Raw genomic sequence first — 10,608 nt, 5'->3', positions numbered from 1 at the left:
TTTAAAGAAAAAGAAATAACCAATAAGCAGGGAGAGACAATATGACAAAAAAGTAGAAGAGGAAGCTGAGGGGAGTCAGGGAGGGGAGGGGGAAATTGGGGGACGTCATTTTTGTTATATGTTATGATATTTTGATGATAAAAATGTAAAATTTCAATAAAAATTACTTTGCATATAATTAGTCTGACGAATAAGAATAAGAATACACACATGGCTCAGACATAAGTGGATGCACGATGCATTAATAATAACAACTGCAAGAAGCTGTTCAATGTGTGCAAAGCTTAAAAAGCATTATTATTCTTTTAAGAAAATCCCATTCCCTATCTGTGGTTCTGCAAATGTTGCTGGACTGCAGCTTCTGTCATTCCTGGCCATTTGCCCTGGTGGCTGAGACTGATGAGTCTGCCAGCCTCTGAAGGACCACTGGTTCCTAACCCCAGTTCCAAATGCTAGGAACACTGGTCCATCTAGCTCAGTACTGTCTACACTGACTGGCAGCAGCTCCCCAAGTTATCAGCCACTGGGACTGATAGGGTACAAGGCAGGGAGACCAACAGTGGTTTGAGCCAGAGCCAATAACAAGGCAGAGCCAAATAATTTTAGGTTTGTCCCTACCCTCTTCCCTGCTGAGTTCTACAAAGGCAACAGGGAGGGGCAGACTTTGGGAATAAGGCACCTGAGCAAAACCAAAATTTGATGCCGCCCAACTGGATCTTCTCAATTATGGAACTTCTTATTTTTCAGGGGAACTGCCTGCATCCTCTAAATCCTACAATGCAACACAGAGGCTAAGGACCAGGAAGCTGGCAACCATCCTCATCCCTGTCTTCTTCTTCTTCTTCTTCTTCTTCTTCTTCTTCTTCTTCTTCTTCTTCTTCTTCAGCGATCACTTGTAGCCAAGTAAGATTGTCTTCCATAAACACAGTTTTAACAATAAGTCCGTAAGTGACTGTGGAGGCCAATTCTGGAACCACACGTCCTTCCACAGTGGGGACATTGGTTTCCTGGCAGGAGTTGATCAAGGTGTGGATTTGCCAAATGTGCCTTCCTCTTCACACGTTTTTCCTTTTCTTCCTGAGTTCAAGCATCTTCAAAGCCTATGACACCTTTGGTAAAGGCTGTTCTCCTACTGGAGAGCTCACAGGCCAGTGTTTCTCAGTTGTCAGAGTCTTTAAACCTCTTTTGTTGACCACCAGCATTACACTTTCCATTTTTAAGTTCGGAATAGAGTAGTTGCTTTGGAAGACGATCATCAGGCATCCGAACAACATGACCAGTCCAACAAAGTTGGTGTTGAAGAATCATTGCTTTGACGCTGGTGATCTTTGCTTCTTCCAGTACACTGGTATTAGTTTGCCTGTCTTCCCAAGTGATGTGTAAAAATTTTGAGAGATACTGTTGGTGGAATCTTTCGAGTAGTTGGAGACAGTGCCCCATTTTCTCAAACAGATCCGTGTTCACTGTGTCCAGTTGTACCGTTTCTCCATAAAACACGTTCCATCGTTGAATTGCTCTTTCCATTTGGGACTCCTCACCCCTTCTTGGGCTCCATGATCACTGCAGATGGTGACAGCAGTCACGAAATTAAAAGACGCCTGCTTCTTGGGAGAAAAGCAATGACAAACCTAGACAGCATCTTAAAAAGCAGAGACATCACCTTGTCAACAAAGGTCTGTATAGTTAAAGCTATGGTTTTCCCCGTAGTGATGCATGGAAGTGAGAGCTGGACCATAAAGAAGGCTGATTGCCAAATAATTGATGCTTTTGACTTATGGTGCTGGAGGAGACTCTTGAGAGTCCCATGGACTGCAAGAAGATCAAACGCATCCATTCTTAAGGAAATCAGCCCTGAGTGCTCACTGGAAGGACAGATCCTGAAGCTGAGGCTCCAATACTTTGGCCACCTCGTGAGAAGAGAAGACTCCCTGGAAAAGACCCTGATGTTGGGAAAGATGGAGGGCACAAGGAGAAGGGGACGACAGAGGATGAGATGGTTGGACAGTTTTCTCTAAGCTACCAGCATGAGTTTGACCAAACTGCGGGAGGCAGTGGAAGACAGGAGTGCCTGGCGTGCTGTGGTCCATGGGGTCACGAAGAGTCGGACACGACTAAACGACTAAGCAACAACAACCCACTCTTACTGCATAGCATGGGTAACATCCTCATGGCCCTGCAGTTTGAAGTTGAACCTACTGCCTGTGGCATTGTGCTGCCATCTAGTGCTGCCTCGGATGGTTGCACTGCCCTGCGGGTGAGCCCAGTTTGCCAGGAACAGGCAACATCTGCATGCTTTGCCTCGGAACAATCGCTGTATGTGAAATACATCACATGGTGGCCATGCAAAGCTCTTGCCTAACATGAAATTAGGAAAAGGCAGGAGTAAGATAGGGCTTTATTGGTGAAGTATACCCTGGTGCATTGCACATCTGGAATAGCATTGCAGCAGATAGCCCTTTTGCAAACTTTAGAGGCAAGTCTAATTTTTCTTCCTTTTGCTCCTGAATGACTCTTTATGAGCTGGAAAAGCAAAGATGGAAAGCGTAATGCTGGTGGTCAACAAAAGAGGTTTAAAGACTGTCTCAAGGCAAATCTTTAAAAATGTAGTATAAACACCAACAATTGGGAAACACTGGCCTGCGAGTGCTCCAGTTGGAGAACAGCCTTTACCAAAGGTGTCATGGTCTTTGAAAACACTCAAACTCAGGACACAAGGGAGAAACGTGCTAAGAGGAAGGCATGCTTGGCAAATCCACACCATGATCAACTCTCCCTGGAAACCAATGTCCCCACTGTGGAAGGACGTGTGGATCCAGAATTGGCCTCCACAGTCATTTACGGACTCATTGTTAAAACCGTGTTTATGGAAGACAATCTTACTTGGCTACGAGTGATCGCCAAAGAAGAAGATACCCTTGTGCTTTGCACATCTGGAATAGCATTGCAGCACATAGCCCTTTTGCAAATTTTAGTGGCAAGTCTAATTTTTCTTTCTTCTGCTCCTCTTTATGAGCCAGAGAAACAACCCCATATTTATAATGACACCACACTTCCTTCCTTCAAAGTCGTGCCTTTCCAGTAAAGCCATTGATACCACTCCTTAGATCAGGGGCTGGCAACCTTAGGCTCATGGGGGTCATTTAACCAGCCACCCACTCGGGGACCCCCGCCACCCGCTCGGTTGGCTCCCATGCGCCATGCTAAACCGGCATGCAGCAGAGCGGGGATTGCCTTCTGCAACGCTGGCCGGCTTCCCATTGGCTGCAGGAAGCTCCTGCAGCCAATGGGAAGCTGCGTACGCCTCCTCCGCACCAGAAGGAGCACCGGAAATAGCGTTTGTGCATGCGTGTGTGCTTGTGCACTCCGGCCCACTGCGGTGTCTGCAGGACCGTGAACTGGCCCAAGCCACAAAAGCTTTGCTGACCCCTGCCTTAGATCATTGCTGAAGCTATACCCTAGTCGACCTGTAATGCAGAGGTAGTCTACAACTCCCATTAGCCCCAGCCAGCATGGTCAATAGTCAGGGGTGGGGGGAATTGTAGTCCAGAAAAATGAATGGCAGCATGTTGGCTCTCCTTGATGTGTAACAGAATTAATCAGATTAATTTAATTTAGCAGCAGCTAAAAAAGCCAATGCAGTTCTGGGCTGCATCAATAGGAGTATAGCATCTAGATCAAGGGAAGTAATAGTGCCACTGTATTCTGCTCTGGTCAGACCTCACCTGGAGTACTGTGTCCAGTTCTGGGCACCACAGTTCAAGAAGGACACTGACAAACTGGAACGTGTCCAGAGGAGGGCAACCAAAATGGTCAAAGGCCTGGAAATGATGTCTTATGAGGAACGGCTAAGGGAGCTGGGCATGTTTAGCCTGGAGAAGAGGAGGTTAAGGGGTGATATGATAGCCATGTTCAAATATATAAAAGGATGTCACATAGAGGAGGGAGAAAGGTTGTTTTCTGCTGCTCCAGAGAAGCGGACACGGAGCAATGGATCCAAACTACAAAAAAGAAGATTCCACCTAAACATTAGGAAGAACTTCCTGACAGTGAGAGCTGTTCGACAGTGGAATTTGCTGCCAAGGAGTGTGGTGGAGTCTCCTTCTTTGGAGGTCTTTAAGCAGAGGCTTGGCAACCATATGTCAGGAGTGCTCTGATGGTGTTTCCTGCTTGGCAGGGGGTTGGACTCGATGGCCCTTGTGGTCTATTCCAACTCTATGATTCTATGAGATTAGTTCAATTTACGTATTGCTTCGCACAAAAGGTGTGGGTCAGCATGTGAATATACAATTAAGCTACATTAAAACGAAACAAATGTACTTCAAGTGTTCATCTGCAAAAAGTACCAGGCAACATAAAATAACCAACCTGTGCACATGAGGATGAATGGAAAAAAATAAATGATCCAACCCAGATCATTATCACTGTCCAGGGTGCTAGGGAGAATAAGAATGTTTCCTGGAGCTGAAAGGACGACAAAATCAGCACCAGGAAAGCCTTTCTGGGGAGGGCATTCATTCTACAATCTGGGGGCCACCACAGAAAAGGCCCATCTTTCATTGTCCAAACATGGAGAAATTGAACTTATATTCTTTCATATCAATAAAACCTACCCCAGATTTTCAGTTAACTCGGTTCAAACCCCCCACATAAGACCATTTTAAAATAGGATGAAGGGCAACCCATGCCCTTTTAAAATGTTTGTGTTTTTTTTTTGGAGGGGGGTTATTGGGTTGTTGTTTTTTATTTTGATTATCTATTTTGTGGTTTTAGATTTTGATTTTGTTCTGTGAACTGCCCTGAGACCTCTGGGTTTGGGCGGCATATAAATTCAATTTAATAATAATAATAATAATAATAATAATAATAATAATAATATACAGTCCAAAGGGGATACATATGTAAAGAATAGGTCACCAGTGGGATTCCATGCTGGTAACGCTCAGCACAATTCTATAGCAGAAGATTTCAGCTGCAAGACACCCAGAGCAGTTTATATATAGAACAAAGAGGAAAGCAGTAATATGTTGGCTGCATTGACCACAGGGTAGAAAAATGTACGTTCCATGCCCAGGTTCTGGCTATAGCCAACCAATGCCTGCCCTTGATGAGGACGAGGAATGATCTGCTTGTGGGTTTGAGTCCTGTCTCACCTCAGAGCACTGATAACCTTTAGATGCATTTCGTCCTTACGATTGTGTGGCTACGAAGTAGGCATTCATGGGTCTGGCAGGATGACTCAGTCATTCAAGTCATTAGTGTTTTTAACTCTCCACAAAGTTCATTCCACCCCCAGCCAAAGCTCTCCGGAGGAGGGAAACAAGACCCCTAAGAGCATCTTAGTCATAGTCTTACAGTTCTTTGCACTTAATGGTAGAGCAGGCAATTGTGCTTCCTTCATCGCACAGTGGGCCGTTCCTCTTACCCACACTTTCTCCCTGCAGTATAGATCCATGCGATGTATGTCACTTGTATCACTCCTTCTAATACTCAGCTCATGGCGAGTGCCACCAGGATTGGAGTCAGAAGAGAACGGGCAAAAAACAAGAGGGAAGTACTAGCGTGGTTCAGTTTGCCAAGGTACTTTGAAAAAAAATGAAATCCCAATGAGAATTGTTATGTACTGAAGTTCCCGCCCTGGGCCAGCAGGGGGATACTGTAGATAGTTTTCACTCAGGTCCACATATGCAAATAAGGGATTGAAAGTGACATTCAGTGATTGGATAGTTACAGAAAGTTGTTACAGTTACATTGTACTGGAGCTCTATATAAGCAGGCTGGCTGAACCCTTCAGTTCAGTTCTGTTATGGCCTGTGAATAAACAAGAGCTGTTTGAAGAATCGCTGTGTCGTCTGATATGTTCACCCACAGCTTAACAAGAATTGAGCATCCCAGGAGTCACAGAATGTAGAGTGACAGCTGGCACAGAAAAATGGTACTTTGAGGTGTCCTCCTGGGAGAGAATGGCTGAGGGTTTGAGATGATCTTCCAGGTAGTCCAAAAAGCCAAGCTTGTCAAAAGCTTGCCTCACATCTATGTAACTTAAATTGATTTATGAGCAAAATCTTTTTTAAAAACAAAACCCAAAACACAGTGGAAAGAGAAAGTACTTTAAAGTCCATTCTGCTGCTCTTGGGTCCCAGGCCTTTGAATGGATCACAAAATGAAGAGGAAATGTTTATCTTCTATTCAGTGAAAAGTTTAATAGAATATAATACCCAGTCTAGCAGGTAAGGAACAGCCTGCTCTGAAATGTTCCAGACTGCTGCCCACCTGCATTTGGGAAGAGATTATTTGCTACTATCTCTGCCCCTGTTATCAAGCAAAAGTCAAGCATCACTCTATTATCCATCTGGCTGGGTATGGCAGAAGTGGGGACCATCTTTTCGAAGGCAAATTGCTATTTTGCATCTTTCGTAAACATGGGCGGTTGCCAAGCAAAGTCCCAGGTATATCTTTTGTGCGGGATTTAAAGAGAGCCATTAGCTGGTGGCTTTATCCCCCCCCCCCCCCGCCTTCTTACATAATGTGCCTCTTTCTCAGTATGCACATTTCAAGTGTTTAATTTTCTTTCCTAGATTGAAAATCCCTCCAACAGGGCTTAAGAGGTCCTTAATAGAATTTCATGCTGGAAGAGTCCTGCCCTATGCAGATTGCCAGCTCAAAAGTGGAACCAAAAGATCCCGTTTCACTGAATAGACAAGCTTCACAAATTGTCCTGTTCCAGACAAGCAGACTTACGCGGCAAAAGCATTTGCTTGGCATCTTCAAAGGAAACACTCTCAGGTAGGGCTGGGAATGTCCCATGTCTGAAACTCTAAAAAGTCACTGCTAGTCTGTACAAGGCAATAAGGAGCTAGATGGACCAATTGTCTGACTTGGTATATGGCTGATTCCTATGTAACTAAAGGTGGTATGTGGTCTAAACCACTGAGCCTCTTGGGCTTGCCAACCAGAAGGTCAGCGGTTCGAATCTCCACGACAGGGTGAGATCCTGATGCTCTGTCCCAGCTCCTGCCAACCTAGCAGTTCAAAAGCATGCCAGTGTGAGTAGATAAACAGGTACCACTCCGGTGGGAAGGTAAACAGTGTTTCCACACACTCTGGTTTCTGTCACAGTGTTCTGTCATGCCAGAAGTGGTTTAGTCATGCTGGCCACATGACCTGGAAAGCGGTCTGTGGACAAATGCTTGCTCTCTTGGCCTGAAAGCAAGATGAGTGCTGCAACCCCATAGTCACCTTTGACTGGACTTAACCGTCCAGGGGTCCTTTACCTTTTTACCTAAAGGTGAGTCTCTCTCTCTCTCTCTCTCTCTCTCTCTCTCTCTCTCTCTCTCTCACACACACAGACACACACACAGACACACACACGACCAGCCCACCCATAACATACCCTCCAACATTTCTCCAATAGGGACATTCAGTGCAATTTTTCTAGAAACAGAGGTGTCAGAACTCACCATGAACACCTCCCTCGTTCTCTTACAATGGCAATGGTGCCCACCTGAGAGTTTTAGCTTGGGGTGGATGGGAGCCCTGGGGACGTCCTATTCCATACCCTCCAACATTTCACTGATGAAAATAGGGACGTCTTACATTCTGTGATCAAATCAGAAACCGGGACACCTTCTGTAAATCCGGGACCATCCCTGGAAAATAAGGACACTTGGAAAGTCTGCCATAAGGGAAGGTGAGGCAATGGCCACGGGTGTGAGGATCCAAAGGGGATAACAGATCTGGCATCCAAGTTTACTCCTCGGATGTTGGAGGTTGGATCTGCTGCCTCTTAATGTAGAGGCTGCTCTACACAGCCTCTCCCACCCCAGGGAGGAAATTACAGAGGCTGCCCTATGTGGTCTCCTGGGTTCTGCGCTGACCTGGCATGATTCAGAGCAGGCTTCTCCCCATAGAGAGGTCTTTGATGCCCACTTTCAACCATTGGGTAAGGTTGATTTGACAACCGCCCACCCCACTCCTGATGGGGATCCTCACTCACAACTTCTTCCCTGGCAGGGGAGGCATTATTTTGTGGTTCACCTCGGGTGCCAAAATGTCTTGGGTTGGTCCTGCGCGCACACACACACACACACACACACACACAGAGAGAGAGAGAGAGAGAGCAGTTTATTTTTGTTCTTGTGTGTCACTCTGCTACATGTTGAGGGGAATATGACTGCCAACATGTGGTAAAATGCTCGTCTGTAAGGCCACGTCCGAACTATTTATACACTGCTCAATAAGCATGAACTTCACAGAGCAGTTTAGATAAGATTATTAACACAATAAACATCAGTAAACAGAAAGCTGCCATAAAACAGAATGGAATAAGCAACAGGGAAGAAACATTTCTGGGAGCTGGGTGGTGGCGGAAACTCACCCAGCAGTTTCTAGTTCTTCTCCACTTGCCTCAGGGCATAGGTTTCTCAATATTTTCCATAATAGAATTGAAGTTTTTTCTCCCTCGTAATATTAGAACCAGGGGTCACCGAATCCAGGGGAATTCGTGACCGATAAATGGAAGTCTTTCTTCACACAGCACAAACGACAGAATTCTCTACCACAGAAAGTAGTGACGGCCGCCATCTTTGATGGTTTTAAATGATTAGACAAATTCATGGAGGATAAGACTCATGATGGTTTCTAGTCATGATGCCTATATATTGCCTCCAGTATTATTATTATTAAAGCCCTGTAGATTCCTCTTCCGGACACATAACAACCTGCCAGCTTGTTTCCTGCTTTCCTGCTTACAGGTACACCTCACTAAGTTCTTATGAAGAACCCACCACCACCAATTCAGTTCTGTTGGCATTTTTTAACTGAATATAGGAAGCTCCTTTATTCCGAGTCAGACCATAGATCCAATCAGCTCAGTATTGTCTACACAGACTGGCAGCAGCTCTCAGACATGGGGTCCTCCCCCCAGTGCTAGCTTGAGATGCTGAGTATTAATAATAGAACTGTAGAGTTGGAAGGGACCCCGGGGGTTCATCTAGACCAGCCCCCCTGCAACGCAGCAATCCCAACTGTTGAGAAATCTCAACAGGACTGAACCTGGAAACTTTTTCATGAAAAGCAGATAGCTGCTCTCTGCTATTAAGCTAAAGCCCTGAATAGGCCCAGGATGTTTGATAGATGGGCAGGTGACAAAGCATTTGTATTTAACAATTTCTCTCTTTGTTGTCTCTCTAGCTACAAATACCTTGGGTAAGAGGAAGTTGAAGATTCGATTAAGCCTTTCCCCCTCTTCCCTCCATTTCTTTTCTTTTGCTAAATGTCATGTTTACAGCACGACAGAAGATTGAGTGGACAGTGCTCCTTGCAAACTTTTCAGTGGCATTTCGGACAATGTGTTAAGCTTCCTCCGCCTCCCCTCTTAGAAATTCTCCTGTTATTGCCGTGAAATCTAGTGGGGGAAAGATCAGGGCACCAAAGAAATCATAGGACGTGAGGTTTCTTTTTTCCGCTGCTCCAGACGAGAGCTTGCAGAGTAATCTCCCAAGCAAGAAGATGATGGAAATTGTGCCTGTGTAGTGAGCACTGAAGCAAACCACACTTCTGAGATAGCGGAAGTGAAATTTCATGAGAATCTGTTCTGCCGAGAGGCCAGCTCTCTTTCACACCTCCTCCCTATGAGCCACTTCTATTCTGGCTGCTCATTATAAGCATTACTAACTTTATACACGCCTTCATGGATCCCTAGCCAGAATTAAGATTGCCGGAAGAAATATCAACAACCTCAGATATGCAGATGACACAACCTTGATGGCAGAAAGTGAGGAGGAATTAAAGAACCCTTTAATGAGAGTGAAAGAGGAGAGCGCAAAATATGGTCTGAAGCTCAGCATCAAAAAAACGAAGATCATGGCCACTGGGCCCATCACCTCCTGGCAGATAGAAGGGGAAGAAATGGAGGCGGTGAGAGATTTTACTTTCTTGGGCTCCATGATCACTGCAGATGGTGACAGCAGCCACGAAATTAAAAGACGCCTGCTTCTTGGGAGAAAAGCAATGACAAACCTAGACACTGCCACCTGCAGTTTGGTCAAACTCATGTTGGTAGCTTCGAGAACACTGTCCAGCCATCTCGTCCTCTGTCGTCCCCTTCTCCTTGTGCCCTCCATCTTTCCCAGCATCAGGGTCTTTTCCAGGGAGTCTTCTCTTCTCATGAGGTGGCCAAAGTATTGGAGTCTCAGCTTCACAATCTGTCCTTATTAGCAAGCCTACTCGAAGTTAAATACCATCTGTAAATCATTTTCATGTAGTTCTTCTTCAAAGAATAACATCCTGTGAACTTCAAATTGCTTTTCCAAAGTTTTCCCCAGAGGTTGGGGAAACTTTTTCAGTCCAACTCCAGCATTCCCTCCTGTGGAACCATGTGGAGACCCTATGTTGGTGGTTGGCAGGGCCAGAGGCAAAAGGGCCAGAGTTGTGGGTGCGACTCTTACTTTAGTTGCGTAGTCTACATTCCAGCCGCACAAAACTCAGAGGTTTCTACACATACACATACTGGTCTCCTTTCTCATGCATAGCTAAACCATGGAATTTGTGTTGAGAATTCCGTCCCACCTTAAGGAACGGGCATGTGGAATTCTTGTGTGTCACATGTCT

Source organism: Podarcis tiliguerta (genome assembly GCF_965153285.1).
Source record: "Podarcis tiliguerta genome assembly, chromosome: 4".
In the NCBI taxonomy this organism is placed as follows: Eukaryota; Metazoa; Chordata; class Lepidosauria; order Squamata; family Lacertidae; genus Podarcis; species Podarcis tiliguerta.
Note: the sequence above shows the minus strand (reverse complement) of the source record.